Source organism: Oncorhynchus mykiss, chromosome 16, assembly GCF_057628025.1.
Source record: "Oncorhynchus mykiss isolate SJ-2025 chromosome 16, ASM5762802v1, whole genome shotgun sequence".
Classification (NCBI taxonomy): domain Eukaryota; kingdom Metazoa; phylum Chordata; class Actinopteri; order Salmoniformes; family Salmonidae; genus Oncorhynchus; species Oncorhynchus mykiss.
The window spans coordinates 34835592-34857975 of record NC_143037.1 but is presented as its reverse complement, the minus strand read 5'-3'; the positions used below and the strand labels follow the sequence as shown (position 1 = coordinate 34857975).

At 43.2% G+C, this 22384-nt stretch overlaps 1 long non-coding RNA gene across 1 annotated transcript; it reads right to left on the bottom strand.

Annotated features, from left to right (window-relative positions):
* On the bottom strand, positions 1-17012 carry LOC149976655 (uncharacterized). Its single transcript, XR_016487228.1, has 2 exons — positions 16895-17012; positions 1-413 (listed from the first exon to the last, which is right to left on the bottom strand). It is a non-coding gene; the product is annotated as an uncharacterized LOC149976655 (long non-coding RNA).
* Between the last annotated feature and the right edge of the window lie 5372 nt (positions 17013-22384).

Below are 22384 nucleotides of genomic sequence, written 5' to 3'. Positions count from 1 at the left end.
TTTTTTTGAGATTTTCTTATTTTATTTGCAATATATAAAAAATACAATCTGTAATGAAATTTGTAAAGTACACATTGGCTATACTGTGTGGGTGTGTGTGTGTGTGTGTGTGTGTGTGTGATACATTTTTTTAAATGAATTTTACATAAACATTTACATAAACATGGAAAAGGAACAGCCCTTCACCATAGTGATTATGTTCCCTGTACTCTATATATACTGTATCTGTTTATTTTACGTGTTGATACAGGGCTCATAAATGAAAGTATTGTTACCGCCAATGTCTAGGTGTCCATCTTCCTCTGAAGCTGGTTCATCCAGCCGGACCCCCGCTGTCTCCGGCTCCACACCTACCTGGCCATCTAGAGATGTGAAGTCAGTGACAAAGAAGCGGAGGTGGGGAAGAGAGAAACCTGCAGACAGAAGGCCAGAGGGTCGTTGGCACTCTGTGTTAGAAGATGATGTGGAACCAAATCCACCAGTTTTTAGACCCAAAAGGCAGCCAGGACCTCAACTAGACATGACTGCAAAGTACAGCCCCCTTCAACTTTTTCAACTGTTTTTCACCTCGTCAGTTGTTGATTCCCTGGTGTCGAACACCAATAAGTACGGGGCTAAGAAGCAGGCAGGAAAGAAAGAGGCATGGAAGACCATTTCCATGTCAGACCTTTTCTGCTACTTTTCAATGGTCATTTACATGGGGCTGTTGAAGTTGAAAACTCTAACGGATTACTGGAAAACGTCAGCTCTCTATCAACTGCCTTTCCCCACAACTCATGTCTTCTAAAGGGTTTCTGACTATCTCTGACTATCACTAGCTTCACATCAGTGACCCAGAAGTTGATGGGGAGAATGACAAGAAGAGAGGCACACCAAGGTTTGAGAGGCACACCAAGGCTGTGCAAAATCAAACCTCTCTACCCCAACATCGTTGAGGCCTGCAAGACCTATTCTCAGCCCACCCAGAACCTGTCCATCGATGAGAGGATGGTAGCCTCAAAGGCCAGAATCAGCCTCAAACAATACATGCGTAACAAACCAACCAAATGGGGTTACAAACTGTTTGTTTTGGCTGATTCTGTGCACACTTGCAATTTTTTTGTTTATGAGGAAAAAACAGTTTTGCTACCGGCAATGGACTGAGTTATGATTCCGTTATGGAGTTATTGGATTTTCAACTGCTGGGGAAGGGCTACAAACTGTTTGTGGACAACTTCTACTCAAGCCCTACCCTGTTTACAGAGCTGAGGAAGTGGGATGTGTGGGCTTGTGGCACCATTCGGACAAACAGAGTGGGCTTTCCAAAGACAAAGGTGAACGACATGCCTAAGCGGGCTGAGCGGGGTACCATGCGATGGATCCATGAAGATGGCCTGCTCTTTGTGAAGTGAATGGGTACCAGAGAGGTGGTCATGTGCTCCAGTATCCACAAGTCCTTCAGTGGAGATCACGTCGTCAGGCGTGTGAAGGACGGTGCCGGGGTATGGACCACAAAAAAATGTCCCCATTCCAGCTGCTGTGAAGGACTACAACAAGAGCATGGGAGGTGTGGACCTGTCAGATGCGCTGATAGGATACTACAATGTTCTCCACAAGACCATGAAATGGTACAAGACATTTTTCTATCATTTAATTGACATTGCTGTGATGAATGCCTTCATCCTCCAGAAGGAAATGGGGGGGGGGGGGGCTGTCCACAGCTCTTAGCCATCTCACAGCTAGCCTTCAGGGAGCTGCTCATCCAGGAGCTTGCTAGCTATAGCAAGTCCACTGTAGCACCTTCTGTCCCTTCTGCTCCAACCAGTGGTGTTCACCTGCCCAGATTAATCTCTGCAGGCATGAATGTGCCTCAGGGCAAAAAGGGCACAGTAGGGAGATGTCGTTGTGCCCTTTGTCACAGGAAATGCCCCATCACCTTCACCACCTGTTCAGTAAGCCTTTGCTTTACGGCAGAAAGAGACTGCTATGGGCCATGGAACCAGCAGCACAATATTGTGTAGAAGACTGAGGGTCTTCACAATATTGTAAAAAGAAAATATGTAAATAGTTACCCTTGTTAATATGTTTGTTTTATTCTTATTATTATTTTATGTTTTATTTTTTTATATTTTTTGTATATATATATATTTTTTTTGGGGGGGGGGGGGGGGGGGTTAGAATAGCATTTATGTATTTTGTATATAGTTCTTTCCTTCAAAATGTATCACTGTACCAATTCGGCCACTTGGGTACATTTGTGTGGGACACCTGGGTGACTTCATGCTAAATGTCATGTAGCTCGCTCATTTTTGAAGTTATCTGTCCAAAACTTCGCTCAGCTATTGTTGCCGTCTTATGTGCTTCATTAAAATCATCCCCAGCATCCTATCTGTATGTTTGGCTGTTCTTGGTCATTTGAAAGATGATGCAGCAATAAAAAACAGAAAACGTATGTTTATTTCCTTGTATATTCTTCTACCAGATCTATTGTGTTTTATTATCCTACATTCAATTCACTTTTCCACAAAAATCAGAGTGTTTCCTTTCAAATGATACCAAGAATATGCATATCATTGCCTCTGGGCCTGAGCTACAGGCAGTTAGATTAGGGTGTGTCTTTAGGCGGAAATTGAGAAGAAGGGGGGGTACCCCAAAGAAGTTTTAAGAGTGTGCTCCTAATCTCAGCTCGTTACCTGTATGAAAGACACCTGGGAGCCAGAAATATTTCTGATTGAGAGGGGGTCAAATACTTATTTCCCTCATTAAAATGCAAATCAATTTATAACATTTTTGACATGCGTTTTTCAAGATTTTTTTGTTGTTATTCAGTCTCTCACTTTTCAAATAAACCTACTATTAAAATTATAGACTGATCATTTCTTTGTCAGTGGGCAAATGTACAAAATCAGCAGGGGATCAAATACTTTTTTCCCTCACTGTATAGGTCTAAAAAGTACCTAACATTTAAACTTTCATCATGAATTAATACAAATTTAAAAAGCATATCAAGCATCTTTCCTTCCAGTGAAGTTTATATGTGGGACTTGGCAGACCAATCTGAGATACCAAAAAATATTTTCAGCTGCCGCTGGCGTGGAATCACTCTTTAATGAAAATGAATAACTACACTACATCATCAAAAGTATGTGGACACCTGCTCGTCGACACATCTCCTTCCAAAATCATGGACTTTAATATGGAGTTGGTCCCCCCTTTGCTGCTATAACAGCCTCCACTCTCCTGGCAAGGCTTTCCACTAGATGTTGGAACATTGCTGCGGGGACTTGCTTCCATTCAGCCATAAGCATTAGTGAGGTTGGGCACTGATGTTGGGCAATTAGGCCTGGCTCGCAGTCAGCGTTCCAATTCATCACTAAGGGGGTGGGGATGGGGTTGAGGTCTGGGCTCTGTACAAGCCAGTCAAGTTCTTCCACACTGAGTGTTGGAACCGAGGACAGACGATTTCAACGCACTATGCTCTTCGGCAGTCAGGTTATGTGAGCTTGTGTGGCCAACCACTTCGTGGCTTAGGCGTTGTTGCTTCTTGACGTTTCCACTTCACAATAACAGCACTTACAGTTGACCGGGGCATTTTTAGCAGGGCAGTAATTTGACTAACTGACTTATTGGAAAGGTGGCATCCTATAACGGTGCCACGTTGAAAGTCACTGAGCTCTTCAGTATGGCCATTCTACTGCCAATGTTTGTCTATGGAGATTGCACAGGTGTGGCTGAAATTGGCAAATCCACTAATTTGAAAGGGTGTCCACATACTTTTGTATATTTAGTGCATGACTCCAAAAAATGTACTGACATACTTTTGTATATATAGTGTAAGTATAAAATATACTGAATATACTCATGATATCGCCTTACACTTACAAGGGGTCATACATTAGAAGTTTGTGCAGCCACTTTACTCATGTTTCAGGGAAAGTATCTAAACCATGATTACAAAAAATCAGTTGATCTAATCTGAAAATTACAGTAGATTAGCCTTTATTGTGTTCCTGAAGTGCATCCTCTCCTTAATCTCTCTGAGTGTTGATCAACAGAATCCTAGTGTATCGCTGTGCCATTACTGGAGAGCCCCCCTGCCCCACTTCCTCTCTCCCTTGTCACCGAGGTGACCGCAGACCTTATGTGTCCAGATGCCAAACATGCGGCTGTGGCGGCAGGAGCGTCCTGGAAGGCGGCCAGAAAGCATATGGGCTGAAAGGGACAGATTCTCTGGAGCTGCTGTCCCCCTCTCTCTGGGGACATAAGCCTCATTGTCCCTGTCCTGTCCTCCATGCCACTTAATGGTGCAGAACATAATTGTACAGTATTGTCAACTGTTCCTTGTCTTTTTCCCTCTGGCTCAGTAGGTGTTTTAGTGCCCCGTCCTCTTTCATCTCTTTCTTCTTCCGATGCCTCGCTTTGCTACTTTTCGCTAGATTGCTTAATGTGCCTCTTGAGCGATGGGCTAATTGTGAGAGAACAACTAAGCCATCTGATTCCTCCCCCCTTTAGGGTGTTGTCACTCGAGTACAGGAAAAGACTTGAGGTCAGTCCAATATCCCACTGGGCAAAAACTGGTTGAATCAATGTTGTTTTCATGTCATGTCAACCCCCAAAATTAATGTGATGACATTGAGTCAACATTGAAAACTGACTGGATTTGCAAAAAATCATCAACGTAAGGGCATTTCATTTTTGATTTTGATTTTCCTAAATCCAGTGACACGGTGACATTTGTTTGTTGATATCATGTTGAATTCACGTTAGTTGACAACTCAACAAAATGTTAATCGAAACTAGACATTGAACTGACTGACGTCTGTTTCCAGTGGGATCTGTCTAGAGGCCTTAAATCATGCACAGCTCGTGGGGCTCATGGTCCGCTTAAAGAGAAATGCTAGAATCCTCTGTCCTCTTAGTGATTTGTTTACATTTTGTATGTGTGTGTGTGTGTGTGTGTGTGTGTGTGTGTGTGTGTCAGTCACCAGAGCTCAACCCAATTGAACACTTTTTAAGGGAGATTCTGGAGTGCTACTACTTCAAGAAAGGAAAATCCCTCACTGAGATATTCTGTACATTTGAATGTATTTTCTTTTAGCAGTGGTCAGAACAAATGAACGCTTTTGTTAGCAGCCTTCGCCAGCGTTTGGAGAACAATAGACACCCACCCATAGTTAGTTCTGTAATATGACTCTCGTAGACTTTCCAACATAATAATAATGACATGGACACTTATGGAAATAGACAGCAAATTTCAATTACAATACATTTTACCCCTGATATACATTTTCTTTCCTGCATGAGGTTGAAGAAAGACATTTTCCTTATTATTGGATTCGTCCGTGGTAGGCTGTCATTGCAAATAAGAATTTGTTCTCAACTGACTTGCCTAGTTAAATAAAGGTACAAAATATATATTTTTTTAATGGTGTCGCATCCCTCCAATAGAGTTCCAGACACTATAGAAGCTGTTTTGGCGGCTCGTGGTGGCCCCACGCCCTATTAAGACGTTTCATGTTGGTGGTTACTTTATTTTGGCAGTTATCTGTGTCTCTCCTATGCACTGTGCATATGTCATATGTACTGTATTTGTGACACATGTATGCTTCCAGTTTTCACAAAACCGTCCACTCAATATTGTAGATATCTATCCCTATCTCCAGGTCTAACAAGCTTGTCCAGTCCGGGCATCCAAATCGAAAGGAAAAAGTGTTATAATCCAATCACTTAAAGGCCCATCTCCCTTGTCGGCCCTATAAAGCTGTCTCTCCTTCTGTGTGCGCAGAGAAATACGTTCCCCTTTAATAGACAGGTGATCAAACCAGCTGGGAGACAGCTTTGGCCAAGATGGGTTGTCTACACACTTTTACCCAGTCTCCCCTATTGTCTTGGTAATGTCACAGCTGTGACCCTGTCTGGACCCTACCCTCATTTCGGCTTTCATCCTCTTTAGTTTGCCCATACCTTCCGCCCCATTTCATACTGTCTGGATCCCGGTCTACACGTGGTGGACTCTAGGAACAGCATCCTGCTCCCACCCCCGACCTTGGGCGATAAAGCACCCCCCAGCTCCTCGCATCTAATCCTGTTTTAATTTGGCTTCTTTTTCACACTCCTCTACTTCTGAGAGACAGAGAGAGATACACAGAGAGAGGTAGAGGTAGAGAGAGAGAGAGAGGTAGAGAGAGAGAGAGATACACACACAGAGAGAGAGAGAGAGAGAGAGAGATACACACACAGAGAGAGAGAGAGAGAGAGAGATACACACACAGAGAGAGAGAGAGAGAGAGAGAGAGAGAGAGATACACACAGAGAGAGAGAGAGAGAGAGAGAGAGATACACACACAGAGAGAGAGAGAGAGATACACACACAAAGAGAGAGATGCAGAGAGAGAGAGTGAGAAAGAGATACAGAGAGAGAGACAGAGAGAGAGATAGAGCGAGAGAGAGAGTGAGAAAGAGATACAGAGAGAGAGAGAGTTGCAGAGAGAGAGAGAGTTGCAGAGAGAGAGAGTGAGAAAGAGATACAGAGAGAGAGTGAGAGAGAGATACAGAGAGAGAGGGTTATGTAACTGTTAGTTTTACTCCACTGACCTGCCTTCTTTTCTCTCATGTAGGTTTACAGTCTTCTCTTTTTCGTCACTTATTACAGAGTACTCGCTCACTTACTACCTATAGCTTTGTTCACTAGTGCAAACCTAAGTTGGCTGCTAATGCTGCCAGCAAACTGTAATCAACATTTCTAACAAAATTTGCATAATCATCATTTTGATATGCAGTTGCCCCGCAGACAATCCACTGTTGCAGCAGGTCCAAGGTTATACTTAGAGGGATACCATTCCCAGATGGCCACAAAAGAACAAGCTCTAAATACTAGAGGGCTATAGATGGTGACAATGTGCTATGAATGTAGGGTAGAGTAGTAATACCAATGAGAGTTTGCTCATATACCTTTGTCACTCTGTCTAATAATGCCGACCCGAACCGTACTCTGATAGCTTAGAAGTTTTTTCTTCACATCGTCCTTTCCAGCACATGGTTCCAGCTACTTAGGTGGATGCACCATCACACCAGGCTGATCGGCTGAACTTAGTGTGTAGTGTGGAAAAAGGCTACAGTCCAGATTGGGTCTGAACTCTTTGGCATGAGCCAATTCGGTTTTAGGATGAGCCTTTTGCCCATTAGCAGTCATTAGCGTCCTGCCTCAGCCTTTAGCACACCACTGATAGTGGTGGTTAATCATTAGCCAGTGAGGTGTGTGACGCTAGCTAGCAAAGGGAGGGCACTATGGTACTAATGAGAGGAGAGGACAGCCAGACCTTTCCCTCTCTTTTGTCTCCCTCTCTCCCACCATCATTATCTTAATGTGTACTCCTCTCTCCCCACTTAAAGGCCTCTGCCAATTTGGTATGAGGTATACAAATACAAATCTGAAGCCCTGTGATAATGGTGGTGAATGCAAATTAATTGATTCAGGCTCCTTGTCAGTTTGCTGTTCTCTGCCCATGTGTTTTATTAATATGCAAACCTTGGCTGTTGAACGATAAGTGCTAACCACAGGAGGTTGGTGGCACCTTAATTGGGGAGGACGGGGTCGTGGTAATGGCTGGAGTGGAATGGTTTTAAACACATGGTTTCTATGTGTTTGATGTCATTCCATTTGCTCTGTTCAAGCCATTATTATGAGCCGTCCTCCCCTCAGCAGCCACTGGCGCTAACACCTCCCCAATTAAAACACGTGGAAATGTACTTGCCATTGCTAGGCGGGCTGAATGGCACAAAAGAGAGAGAGAGAATGTAGCGTCTTGACACCTAGGTATGTATGAGATGTATGTACAGTACCAGTCAAAAGTTTGGACATACCTACTCATTCCAGGGTTTTTCTTATTTTGTACTATTTTCTACATTGTAGAATAATAGAAAATACATCAAAACTATGAAATAACATATATGGAATCATGTAGTAACCAAAAAAGTGTTAAACACATATATTTTATGTTTGAGATTCTTCAAAGTAGCCACCCTTTGCCTTGGCATTATCTCAACCAGCTTCATGAGGTGGTCACATGGAATGCATTTCAATTAATAGGTATGCCTTGTTAAAAGTTAACTTATGGAATTTCTTTCCTTCTTAATCTGTTTTAGCCAATCAATTGGGTTGTGACAAGGTAGGGTTGGTATACAGAAGATAGCCCTATTTGGTAAAAGACCAAGTCCATATTATGGCAAGACCAGCTCAAATAATAAACATCAAGCGCTATGATAAAACTGGCTCTCATGAGGACCGCCACTGGAATGGAAGACCTAGAGTTACCTCTGCTGCAGAGGATAAGTTCATTCAAGTTACCAGCTTCAGAAAATGCAGCCCAAATAAATGCTTCACAGAGTTCAAGTAACAGACACATCTCAACATCAACAGTCAAGAGGAGACTGTGTGAATCAGGCCTTCATGATCAAATTTCTGCAAACCACTACTAATGGACACCAATAGGAAGAAGAGACTTGCTTGGGCCGAGAAACACGAGAAACACGAGCAATGAACATTAGACCGGTGGAAATCTGTCCTTTGGTCTGGAGTGCAATTTTGAGATTTTTGGTTCTAACCGCCGTGTCTTTGTGAGACGTACAGTAGGTGAACGGATGATGTCCGGATATGTGGCTCCCACCTTGAAGCATGGAGGAGGAGGTGTGATGGTATGGGGTGCTTTGCTGGTGACACTGTCTGTCATTTATTTAGAATCCAAGGCACACTTAACCAGCATGGCTACCACAGTATTCTGCAGCGATACGCCATCCCATCTGGTTTGAGCTTAGTGGGACTATCATTTGTTTTTCAACAGGACAATGGCCCAACACACTTCCAGGCTGTGTAAGGGCTATTTGATCAAGAAGGAGAGTGATGGAGTGCTGCAGCAGATGAACTGGCCTCCACAATCACCTGACCTCAACCCAATTGAGATGGTTCGGGATGAGTCGGACCGCAGAGCAGAGCAGCCTACAAGTGCTCAGGATATGTGGGAACTCCTTCAAGACTGTTGGATAATAATTGCTCATGAAGCTGGTTGAGAGAATGCCAAGAGTGTGCAAAGATGTCATCAAGGCAAAGTGTGGCTACTTTGAAAAATCTCAAATATAAAATATATCTGGATTTGTTTAACACTTTTTTGATTACTACATGATTCCATATGTGTTATTTCATAGTTTTGATGTCTTCACTATTATTTATTTGACTGGTACTGTACATTGACTCTTTGACCCTTCACAGGTGTAGACTTCCGATGATGCAGATCTCTAGACCATTAATCATGCAGACATGCAGTCACCTTTCTCTATGTATAAATCATATTGACTAAAGAAATTATTGCACATTATAAAAATAATCTACATATTGGCCCAAATGTTGATCAAAGGCAAAGGAGCCAAATTCCATTCTGAGAACCATTCATTACACTGTAATACAGAGATGGGCAACTTTGATATGAGGGTGGGGGCCAAAATCTGAACTCCTCATGAGGGACCGCAGCAACGGGTCTGTGTACATACATCCATGACCCCCCCCCCCCCACCCCCCCCCCCCCCCCCCACACACACACACACACACATTGCTGGGAAAAATGTGTAGCTGCCCTCTTGACAGTGAAGACAAAAACCTATGTTTTAGAGTGAATATTGTGCAATTCTACACACTTTGCCATCGGGTGTAGAGAAAGATTTTGCAATGATATAACAAATAGTTTGTTTTCAGTTTTTAATATGATATCTGAGTGAGATTAACTAACAGAATCAATGAGGGCCCCCGGTTGGTAATTCGACCATGAAAACAAGTTTAGATAGCTAGCTGCTAAACTATATTAAAAACATGTTAGCTGACATGGGCCAATTGACTGACTATGAGTGACTCACATAACAAAAGGAAAAACTGCTGATGCACAACCAAATTCCGAAATTTGAACCCTGAACCCTCCATAAACAGTAAGTTGAGACCCCGACTGAGACCCCCCCCCCCCCCCCTCCAAAAATACATATTTTTGTTGTTGTTGTGGATATTGATCCAAGGACCTTCAGAAGGGCCCATCCCTGGACTAGAGCAATGAGCTGTGACCAATTGTTGTGTCTCAGGTACTAGAGCAGAAGTACAACCTCCCCTCTCAACTCCCCAACTCTTCCCTCCAGTCCCTTCTGCTCTGCCGTATTGTCCATCCTGTTTGTTTACAAATCAATCCAACACCTTTCATTTTCTTTTTTTTTTTCTTGTGAAAACCAAGCCACTCCTCCTTTTCTTCTCCCCCCAGGACCCGATGAGTCAAAATGGAGGGCTGGGCTCAGGTGACGCTGATGGAGTGAGGCTAGAGGGTGATGCCAATGGGACGATTGTTCCTGTCACTGTAACTGCTCTAGCAAGTCACTGTGGGGATCAGAGTGGGCATCCAGGGATAGATGTGGGGGTATTACTCACATGTATGAGACCATATTATAGAGATATTTTGCCGGGGTCTGCACAAAAAAGTGTCTAAGACAGAGGGGGCTGGTGTGAGTAGCTATTGGAGGATGGGCTCATTGTAATGGCTGGAATGGAATAAATGGAACGTAGTAAATGTGGTTTCCATATATTGATCTGTTTGATACTATTCCATTAATTCCATACCAGCCTTTACAATGAGCCCATTGTCCTAAAGCTCCTGCTGGAGGGTCATGTCAGAATGAGCCTGCAGGAAGGGTACCACATTACAGGATGTCTTCCCTGTAATGCACAGTGTTGAGATTGCCTGCAATGACAACAAGCTCAGTCCCATGATGCTGTGACACACCGCCCCAGACCATGACGGACCCTCCACCTCCAAATCGATCCCGCTCCAAAGTACAGGCCTCAGTGTAACGCTTATTGCTTCGACGATAAACACGAATGCCTTACAACAGGCCTACAAGCCCTCAGTCCAGCCTCTCTCAGCCTATTGCGGACAGTCTGAGCACTGATGGAGGGATTGTGCGTTCCTGGTGTAACTCAGGCAGTTGCTGTTGCCATCTTGTATCTGTCCCGCGGGTGTGATGTTCAGATGTACCGATCCTGTGCAGGTGTTGTTACACGTGCTCTGCCACTGCGAGGACGATCAGCTGTCTGTCCTGTCTCCCTGTAGCGCTGTCTTAGGCGTCTCACAGTAAGGACATTGCAATTTATTGCCCTGGCCACATCTGCAGTCCTCATGCTTCCTTGCAGCATGCCTAACGCACGTTTACACAGATGAGCAGGGACCCTGGGCATCTTTCTTTTGGTGTTTTTCAGAGTCAGTAGAAAGGCCTCTTTAGTGTTCTAAGTTTTCATAACTGTGACCTTAATTGCCTACCGTCTGTAAGCTGTTAGTGTCTAACGACCGTTCCACAGGTGCATGTGCATTAATTGTTTGTGGTTCATTGAACAAGCATGAGAAACAGTGTTTAAACCCTTTAGAGTGAAGATTTGTGGAGTTATTTAGATTTTTACGAATTATCTTTGAAAGACACGGTCCTGAAAAAGGGACGTTTCTTTTTTTGCTGAGTTTAGTGCTGGTCTTTCTTTCAACTCATTTGAGCATGTGATTGGGCCTGTCTTGAGGGGTGAAGGGGCGGGGCTTAAACGTTTGTCACTATTCCATTGGTTCCATTGTGCCAGGTAAGCCCAATCGAACACAACTTACATATTTGGAAGAAAACAATACTATTTGAACCCAGGTCTAACATATTGCCATGAACATAGCAGCCACATCAAACCTATTATATGGTTGGTGAGGTTGTTATTGCAGCATCTGGTAGAATTTATGGAATGTCACACATGGTGTTTATCTCACTGGGATGAAAAACATCAAGACCTCCCAGGAAGGCCCTCTCAGATGGAACCCCATCACATTCAGTCCCTTAGTCGATGACAGATAGCTTTACACCATCCCACAGACCCTACCGTGAGAATACTGAGCTCACCCACTTAACACACAGAAATTTACCACACAAAAAAGCTGAAAAATCAGACAAAAAGTAACATTTCAGAATCTCTAACCAATCAAATCCAATAAAATAACACAATGCTTTGCTATGTTTTGGGAGTGTGAAAGAAAAACGAGTGATGGCTCCCAATGAAAGCCAATGAAAGGAGGGCCATTTGCTAAGCTATCATTCATGAGCTAGGGTCCCATGCCTGCACAAGCTTGCTCCCAGCTCCACACACTTGTTGCCATTGTGACACACTGGCAGGGAGAAGCCTCTGTGGTCCCAGGGATCAATTCAAATCCTGACAACACCACACTAAACCAGGCTGCCATTTGTCCCAAGAAACCCCCCAAGAACCCCCTCTCTCCCCATCTGTCAGGGGGCCCCCAAGGAACATTGTGTGTGTGTGTGTGTGTGTGTGTGAATGTGTGTGGGAGGGAAAGGGGGTGTATGAGAGGAGGTTAATCAGTATTTGGATGAGGAAGAGAGAATAGAGGAGGAGGTGGAGGAAAGTGTGTGTGTGTGTGTGTGTGTGTGTGTGTGTGTGTGTGTGTGTGTGTGTGTGTGTGTGTGTGTGTGTGTGTGTGTGTGTGTGTGTGTGTGTGTGTGAGAGAGGAGGGGTTTGTCATTATGTTGATTTTCCTGTTTTCTTTTCAATGCCACTAGAATAATACATTATTTTATGTTCCTTTCTGCTCAGGCAGTCTGTCACCTATGCTGCCCATTTTTATGTTGCAGCGAGGGTGGTCACAGAGGCAACTAGGAACCTGAGAATCAGGTCAATTATAGATGATGGCTTGCTGATAAGAAAGAAAGGAAGTGAGAGAGAGACAGGGAGGGAAAGAGAGGGAGTCTGCTGGTTTATAATAAACAGTTAGAATACCTCCGGGTCAACCTACAGACAGAGTGGAGCTTGACCTGGCTGCCTGGTTTTGTCCAGCCTGTTGTGATGCTCCTAACAAGATCCGTTCTCACACAGACCTCCCCCTCAGGAGCCACGCAAACTTTAGGTTTTCGCATGGCAGCGCTTTCTCACCGAGCTGCTTCACACGCATCTATGCACACCTGCAAATTCTCAGCCACCGCTTTTCCTCCCTCTCTATTTGGTGCTGCGGCATTGACGGTGCATAAAGGAACGACAAAGCCGCACAACTATTTGTTCTTCCCTTAATTAGGAAATCTGAGCGATCCCTTTCAACTCCTTCCATTCGGCAGACCATGTCAAAGCAACAACCCCTGTTAAGTTTTCATCCCGATGGACCTGAAACAACCCGGGTGCTCTTCCCTGCCTAGAACACCATTGGATTGAGGTTCATGTTGGCTCTAGGCTACAATAGGACAAGTACTGACCCCTGACCTTTGTAGCGACCTGTTCTCTTCCAGGGGTTAGGGGCTGGGGCAGATGTGGGTAAACTTCCAGTGAACTAGAGAATGGAGCACACTTGTTAAAAGAGCGTCAGTTTTCTCCCTGGCTTTTGAGTAGGTAAACCCCAAGTGGAAGATGGTTCTAATTGGGGAAAGGTTAGAATGTGCGGTTCAAATAGCAGCAGACCAGCTGAAGCACACAATGGCTATCAGTAGAAGAGCGGGAGACTCAGTGGATGAAAGGTGCTTGCATGGTCCTAATTGGGAGATGAATGTGTCTTAGGTATCAAAAGAAGCCCTCGGAAACATCACTGCACACCAATTTAATTGGGATAGGTGTACATATTAAGAAAATACTAAATTGATAGAACGAGGGTTAGGGTTATTCCTAGGATTAATAACTAGCTAGCATTTCATGTAATAATCAACCTAATTTCCGCCTTCTCATTGGTGAAAAATGTTAAATGTATTTTTAGAGTAGGCTTAACCTATTACAGAGACATTAACGGTGGCTGCAGACATTCCGACTTAGCCTACTAGATATGACAGAACATCATCACTTACACAAACCTTATATATAGTGGCTATTTTAGCATGTAAATATTGGTGGGGCAAGCAAAAACACATTTTTCTTTTCTTTTTTTTTTTTTACCTTTATTTAACCAGGTAGGCCAGTTGAGAACAAGTTCTCATTTACAACTGCGGCTTGGCCAAGATAAAGCAATGCAGTGCAACAAAAACAACAACAAATGGGATAAACACACGTACAGTCAATAACACAATAGAAAAATGTATGTACAGTGTGTGCAAATGTAGTAAGGTTGGGAGGTAAGGCAATAAATAGGCCATAGTGGCGAAATAATTACAATTTTGAAATAACACTGGTGTGTTAATGTGCAGATGATGATGTGCACGTAGAGATACTGGGGTGCAAAAGAGTAACAAAAAAATAACAATATGGGGATGAGGCAGTTGGGTGGGCTATTTACAGATGGGCTGTGTACAGGTACAGTGATCGGTAAGCTGCTCTGACAGCTGATGCTTAAAGTTGGTGAGGGAGATATAAGTCTCCAGCTTCAGTGATTTTTGTAATTCGTTCTAATCATTGGCAGCAGAGAACTGGAAAGAAAGGCGGCCAAAGGAGGTGTTGGCTTTGGGGATGACCAGTGAAAAATACCGGGTGGGTGTTGCTATGGAGACCAGTGAGCTGAGATAAGACGGGGCTTTACCTAGCAAAGACTTATGGAGGACCTGGAGCCAGTGGGGTTGGCGAAGAATTTGTAGCGAATTGGGGGATGCGTGCCAGCAAAGCTACAACCCAACACTAAACAATACATTCATTGCACTATAACGGTGACAAACAGTGCCCACAAACTGTTAGGGCCTACATAAAGCTGTCCCAACAGCAGAGTCCCAACAGCAGTCCCAGAGGAGCTTTCTTTGCAGCACCGTGAAGTGAATCCTTACCACTGCTACACCTGGCTATCGGGGAGCCTTGTCTGGCAGCGAAACAGTTCATTCAGACTCATTTACTGCCTTTAAAAAAAATGTAGTTAATATGGCTAGTTGCATAAACAAATGTGGTGTCTACTGACAATTGAGATGTACAAACTATGGCATAAGGGGACGATAAGCGGATAAGAGGCAATTCGTAATTTCTATTAAGACACTAATGAGCGAGATTGGATGGACGTAGTCAATATAACCATTTGTTCAGGACTTTTGAAATGTACAGCGACAGAATTCAGAACATGGGCCTTTCGTACAATGTTCTACCTGTACAGTCGTGGCCAAACGTTTTGAGAATGACACAAATATTAATTTTCACAAAGTCTGCTGCCTCAGTGTCTTTAGATGTTTTTGTCAGATGTTACTATGGAATACTGAAGTATAACTACAAGCACTTCATAAGTGTCAAAGGCTTTTATTGGCAATTACATGAAGTTGATACAATATTTGCAGTGTTGACCCTTCTTTTTCAAGTCCTCTGCAATCCACCTTGGCATGGTGTCAATTAACTTCTGGGCCTGATGGCTGCCTATTCTTGCATAATCAATGCTTGGCGTTTGTCAGAATTTGTGGGTTTTTGTTTGTCCACCCACCTCTTGAGGATTGACCACAAGTTCTCAATGGGATTAAGGTCTGGGGAGTTTCCTGGCCATGGACACAAAATATCGATGTTTTGTTCCCCGAGCCACTTAGTTATCACTTTTGCCTTATTGCAAGGTGCTCCATTATGCTGGAAAATACATTGTTCGTCACCAACAAGTTCCTGGATGATTGGGAGAAGTTGCTCTCGGAGGCTGTGTTGGTACCATTCTTTATTCATGGCTGTGTTCTTAGGCAACATTGTGAGTGAGCCCACTGCCTTGGCTGAGAAGCAACCCCACACATGAATGGTCTCAGGATGCTTTACTGTTGGCATGACACAGGACTGATGGTAGCGCTCACCTTGTCTTCTCCGGACATGTGGTTTTCCGGATGCCCCAAACAATCGGAAAGTGGATTCATCAGAGAAAATGACTTTACCCCAGTCCTCAGCAGTCCAATCCCTGTACCTTTTGCAGAATATCTTGACACCAGGCCATCCTCCAAAAGTCTTCACCCCATTGTGCGTGCAGATGCACTCACACCTGCCTGCTGCCGTTCCTGTGCAAGCTCTGTACTGGTGGTGCCCCGATCCCGCAGCTGAATCAACTTTAGGAAACGGTCCTGGTCCTTGCTAGACTTTCTTGGGCACCCTGAAGCCTTCTTCACAACAATTGAACCGCTCTCCTTGAAGTTCTTGATGATCTGATAAATGGTTGATTTAGGTGCAATCTTACTGGCAGCAATATCCTTGCCTGTGAAGCCCTTTTTGTGCGAAACAATGATGACGGCACGTGTTTCCTTGCAGGTAACCATATTTGATAGAGGAAGAACAATGATTCCAAGCACCACCCTCCTTTTGAAGCTTCCAGTCTGTTATTCCAGTCTGTTATTTGAACATTCAGCATGACAGAGTGATCTACAGCCTTGTCCTCGTCAACACTCACACCTGTGTTAACGATAGAATCACTGACATGATGTCAGCTGGTCCTTTTGTGGCAGGGCTGAAATGCAGTGGAAATGTTTTTTGGGGGGATTCAGTTCATTTGCATAGCAAAGAGGAACTTTGCAATTAATTGCAATTCATCTGATCACTCTTCATAACATTTGCAGTATATGCATATTGCCATCATACAAACTGAGGCAGCAGACTTTGTGAAAATATATATTTGTGTCATTCTCAAAACCTTTGGCCACGACTCTACACAAAGTCAGAAACGTAGGTTAAATGAAGGGGGCATTAAAGCAGACAATGAAAACTCTTACAATATTTGTTGATTACATTTCTCTAAAACAGGCTATAGGCTACATGTTCACCACCAAGTCAGAACAGTAGGCAAAATGAAGAGGGGGAAAAAAGACCAAATTATTAGGGAGAGGCACAACCTACTAACAGCTTACTACACAACATACACTTCATATTACTTTCTTAGCTACAGTATACATATCTCCCTGGCATATTACAATATTTATGCAGCAGCATACAATACATTTTTGGACTCACCTTGTTGTGCTGTGCTCACTTCAACAGGAAGGTGGCGCAGTGGTCCTTCGTGGACAAGTTTTGTCATCAAAGTCTGGCATTCTCTGGATTTATGGTGCTTTCAAGACAACTAGGAATTCTGAAAAAAAACAAGGTTTAATCATGAAAATGTCAGTGATCTTCAGGTCGTAGGTCTAGAAAGAGGCCCCAGTTCCTTACAATTCCAAGTTGGATGACCATTCAAAACACATTTTCCCAGTCGTAGTTAGTTTTTTCCCAGAGTTCACAGTTTTCTTCGGAGTAAACAGTTGTTTTGAGTGCGGCAGACATCATGCTGGATTAACAGCATGGCCAATGGTGAATGTTTATCATTTTAAGCTTGGAAAAGAGACCCTTTAACCCAGACTTGGGATTACACGCCCACGCCACTGAATAGCAGGCTGGTGATTGCTTTGCAATGCTTGCAGTTAGCCACTAATTCCTTCCAAACCACTCATTGTGGAATTTGCGATTTCCAACTGGTTGTATAATGTTTGTCCAATGGCCGATGAGCACCAATACTTTTTGTCTATAATTTCTATTCATTATTTCTATGACAAGGATTAAAGCGCATTTGCCCATAGATTGTCGACTTGACTTATGATGATGACTGTTAGCTTGCTAGCTAAGGTTTTGAAAGTATGATGTTGACATGATCAGTCCAATCAAAGCTACTGTAGATAATGTGATTTAACGTAATTTTATCTGTGGCCAATAACCTTGAGGCTTCTTGGATGGGCACTTCTAATGTAACTCCATGGCAGCACCCAAGGGGCTTGAATTTTCAGGCTCTACCCTTAGATTAGGCGGTGAGGTAGTGTCCCAATGAGTGACAGAACAATGAGCCAATCCCGGCGCAACTAGAGAACATTACTCAATCACGGTGCAACTGCAACTAGAGAACATTACTAACCCCTCTGCTCCGTATTTTTCATTGGCTTCCCCACCACTACAGAAAGCACTGAGCAAGGCTGAAACACCTGTATTTTGGAGCTGCCTTACTCAAGAAAGCAAAAAAGAGACCAAGTTGTATCCAGTTTTATTAACTCACAGATTTTTTTTTTACATTGATTGCTTGATTGCAAACTGATATGTGACACGTATTATTGCCAAAATAACATGCAAAAGGCCCTGAATGACGGATCGCTACTAGTGACTTTGAATACTTTCTGTTGTAAGACAGCAGTGCATGTTGCATTGTAGGCTACTCAATCAATGGTTCTCAATGCTCCCTCACCATAAACTATTTACAATTGCGACAAACCAGAAGCACTCTTGTTATGTTGTTGTTTTGAGAACGAACAAAGTAAACAAAATTACCTGCATTGTTACCCACAGTTATCATTTGTCTGCATTTGCCATCAAATTATTGTGTTGCTTTTCTCTCGCAGACGACTTGCAAAGAACAAATAGTCCTACAATGTAAATTTCCCATAGGCCTGAAGCCTATGCCTACGAGGTTTGTAGTAATGTCGCATATGGGGTACAATAAGGGAGACAGTCTGAAATATGTTTGTGGGAAAGTTTTATGGGGTTATCAATTCATTTGAAGTGGAATATCCTAGACATTTTAATTTGGGTTGCCTAGTTTCCGGTTTGTCGTTTTCACATGCCACATGCCAGTAGAATAATGCCATACAGAAATTCTGCTGACTGCAACCTAATCAGTGTTGAGGCTAATGATTAAAGGCAGTGGCCTATAAGAGCAGAGACAATGGCTGGGAAAGGTAATAACCGGCCACTTAAATCACCCCAAATGGGACAGGCTCGTTGGGCACTGTGGGGAGACCCTTTCTCCATCCCTGTAAACTCATCTCCTCTGCTCAAAAACGTCAGGGTATCAAGCAGAGCAGCCTCATTCCAGGGGTGTCGGCGGGGTTACAGCACCGGTGTGTCCCGAGTGTGAACCACTCTCATTTTTTCCATGGCCAAAGAGTCATAAATGTCTTGTCCCTATTGTGTGGGAACTCATCGTGAACATTGTCTCTGTGGCTCTGCCCACCAGTAGCCAATCAGGGGAACATGGTATCCTATCGAGCTGCAGTCTAGCATTCCTGGCATTTCCAGTCGGCTGTCTGGCATAAGGTCGGCAGAGACATGGTCAAGCCGTGGAACGTTGTTTTGGTCCTTTAACCAGGTATGGAGACTGTGGTTGTCTCCTGGTTGGAATGTCATTGTCTCCCAAACATGTTGCCCCAGAGTGATGGTCAGGACAGGACCCAAACAAACTAATATTGATCTGCATATAGAAACTGTCAGAGTTGCTACATAATTCTGACATAAGTACATATATATTAGTATTATTCACTTCTCTATCTGAGGAAATGTATGGTGTGTTTCTTGATTGCGGCACTTTTCTGGCTTAATCATGATCCGGTAATAATCTTTTGGTTGCTGTTTTGTCATTTGAGTGTGTGAAGAACACTAGCAATAGCCTATTGCCATCTTTCTCAATCACATAAAACCTGCCTGACTGACAACAAATTCACTTTCCAACACATCTCTGAACGCGTTAGTACTCTCCTTTCTTTTTATGCTGCTAGCTGCATGCAATAGTAGAGCAGTGTGGTAAAACCCTGTCTAGCCTTAAAAATCTGCCTTCAAAGTCCCCCCCCCACCCTTCACCATGTAATATCTTTCATCTCTGGGGTTCCTTCCTGCTTCTGCTGCTAGAGCTCCACGTAAATGAGAGGAGAGTGTGCAAGATCTCAGCCTTTCCGGGGTCAGTGTTGTGTTACAGTGAATGACTTCAGCCCTGCAGGGACGAAAACTGTGCTGACGTGTGGTCTAGCAGTCTCATAGCCAAGGCATCTCGTCCTAATCACCGCTCCAGCAGGAGTCCCTGCTTCATTATGAGCCTGGCACTACTTTCCCAGGAAGGTAACCAGGGGCATCCTCCACAATATGCTGTTGGGGGGAAATGCAACCTTCAACAATGGTGTCATTTTTCCTGGTTTTAATCAAAACGTGCCCATGCTGAGAGAGATGGTATCCTGGTTACAGTTAGCTAACTATGTTTTATGTAGTTCAGTGGCTGTTTGGTTTGAATACGTAGTAAAAATTTATTAACAAGCAGATCACTGTAGTCTGTACTGATTCATCACTGTTTAGGAATGTATCTGTTGTAATTCTGAACTGCTTTTGGTTGAAATTAGTCAGTTGGCTGGGTGGGTCTTTGACATGGGACATTAGCTCAAAATTATATTATGTGAAAGAGGTCACAGCCATTGGCTCTATGAGTGGAGAGAGATATTGTATGTGTTAGCTTGCGCTTTGTGGCTAGTCACTGGGTTCCTTCACTGGCTACTTCGGGTGCGTGTGTAAGAGGCAAAATAGAGGCAAAATAGCAGAGACAGAAGGGCTCAATGAGTGGAGAGATGAAAGGGATATTGCGTATGTGTGTTAGCCTGCACTTTGTGGCTAATCCCTAAGTGTCTGTGTGTCTGTCTGTCTGTATTTGTATGTAAGCAAGAGAGAGAGACACACACAAACTAGCAGAGAGCAGAGCCTTCGTCTGGTGACCTTTAGCTGGGTAATTTAGTCTTTGTCAGGACTTTCATTTAGTGTAATTAGAAGTGGATCTGCTAGGAGCTAGGGGTCCTGCTGGTGCTGTCCAACACAGTGTTGTGTAACAAACTACTGTACCAGCTGAGCATTGCAGACAAACACACCTCCAAAATATCTCTTCTCCACTCATACCGGATAGACTCTCTGAGATATTCCCACTCATCAATCAATGACTGTATATCTGAAAATGTACTAATAATCAATATCCTCTTTAATTTGTGCATTAATTGTTAAATCCAGCTAGTGACTTCCAAGTACAGATGTGTCATATACTTAAAAAGTACCCATTTGCTGACAAATGATTAGGGGAAAGTTGGGGGAGGAACATGTTACTTGCTGTCATAAAATAAGTCAGCAAGACAAAAAGGCATGCCAAAACACAGTGGAACCAACCCCCGAGGACTGCCTGTTTTACACTCCTGTTGTAAAGTCTCGTTATTGAGAGATTATTAGCTCTAATCTAGTAAAGAGGGAGCGTGACATCTCAATCCCCCTCCAGGCCTTGGGGAGTCTTCAAACAGTAGGGGGATTGATGCAGAGCTGACCATATGCTACTGCTCCCCTCGTGCTCTCTGTCAGAGGCCAGAGCTGTGGCTAATGCGAATGCTAAGGTGACGGCCATTTGAATATTACCTAAGGCCAGTGGTTATTTTAGCATATAAATCTTGGTGAGGCAAACTCAACATTTTTTTTTAGATGCATGCCAGCAAAGCCACTACACAACAAAACACTAACAGTACATTCATTGCACTATAACGGTGCCAAACGGTGCCCACAAACTGTTAGCGCCTACATAAAGCTGTCCCGACAGAGGAGCTTTCTTTGCAGCACCGTGAAGTGAATCCTTACCATCGCTACACCTGGCCATCAGCGGAGCCTCATCTGGCAGCGAAAAAGTTCATTCAGTCTCATTTACTGCCTTTTTAAAAACCAGAGCTGATATGGCTGACTTAAATAAATATGGTTTCTGCTGACTCCTTGTGGATTTGTGTAACTCGATAAAAAATTCATTCTCCTTCAATAATAACAAACACCAAGATGAGTTTTGACTTTTGAACCATACAGAAACATTATTACATTTCTGTTCAGTAGATTCATAACGTCTGTTCTGATATCAGAGCGCTATGTTCTAAGTATAAGCAAGTGCTAGCAAACGAGATGCGACGAGGTAGGACTTTTTGTTCAGCACTTTTAAAATGGATACAGACAGAAATTAAGATAGGTGTTATTTCAGATAAATTCAGCAATATGTTGAGGCGTTAACTTTACTCTTCTTGAGAGAGAGACCATTTGAAGTATTTTATTTTGCCTACTTAGTCTAAAAAGGAAGGAAAATACAATCACGAGGATCCACTTTTTTAGACAACAGGCCTATACAGATTCACAGACAACGCATTAAGAAAACAAAACAACCCTCGTAATATCAACTGGAATTACACGGGTCTATTACTGAACTTTCACTGTCAAACATGTTTACAGACCCAACATTATAGTATCCTCTCCTCATGCAGAAAAGCACATGAGCTAATTATAACACACACAGTAAGCAAAACAAAGAAATGGATCATTCCAACATTGCCTAAAATGATGAATAAGATACTAATGAGAGAGACCTATATAAGCAATAAAACAATTTAGATGTACAAACTATGGCATAAGGGAACGATGGGTGGATAAGAGGCAAGCTGTAATTTCGATTAAGACATTAATGAGCGAGCTCGGATGGACAATATACCTATTTGTTCAGTACTTTTGAACTGGACAGCGACAGAATTCAGAGCAAGGGCCGTTCTTACAGTATTCTCCCTGTACACCAAGTCAGAAGCGTAGGATTAATAAAGTGGGCATATAAGCAGACTGAAAGCTTTTACAATATTCGATGATGACATTTCTCTAAAACTAGCT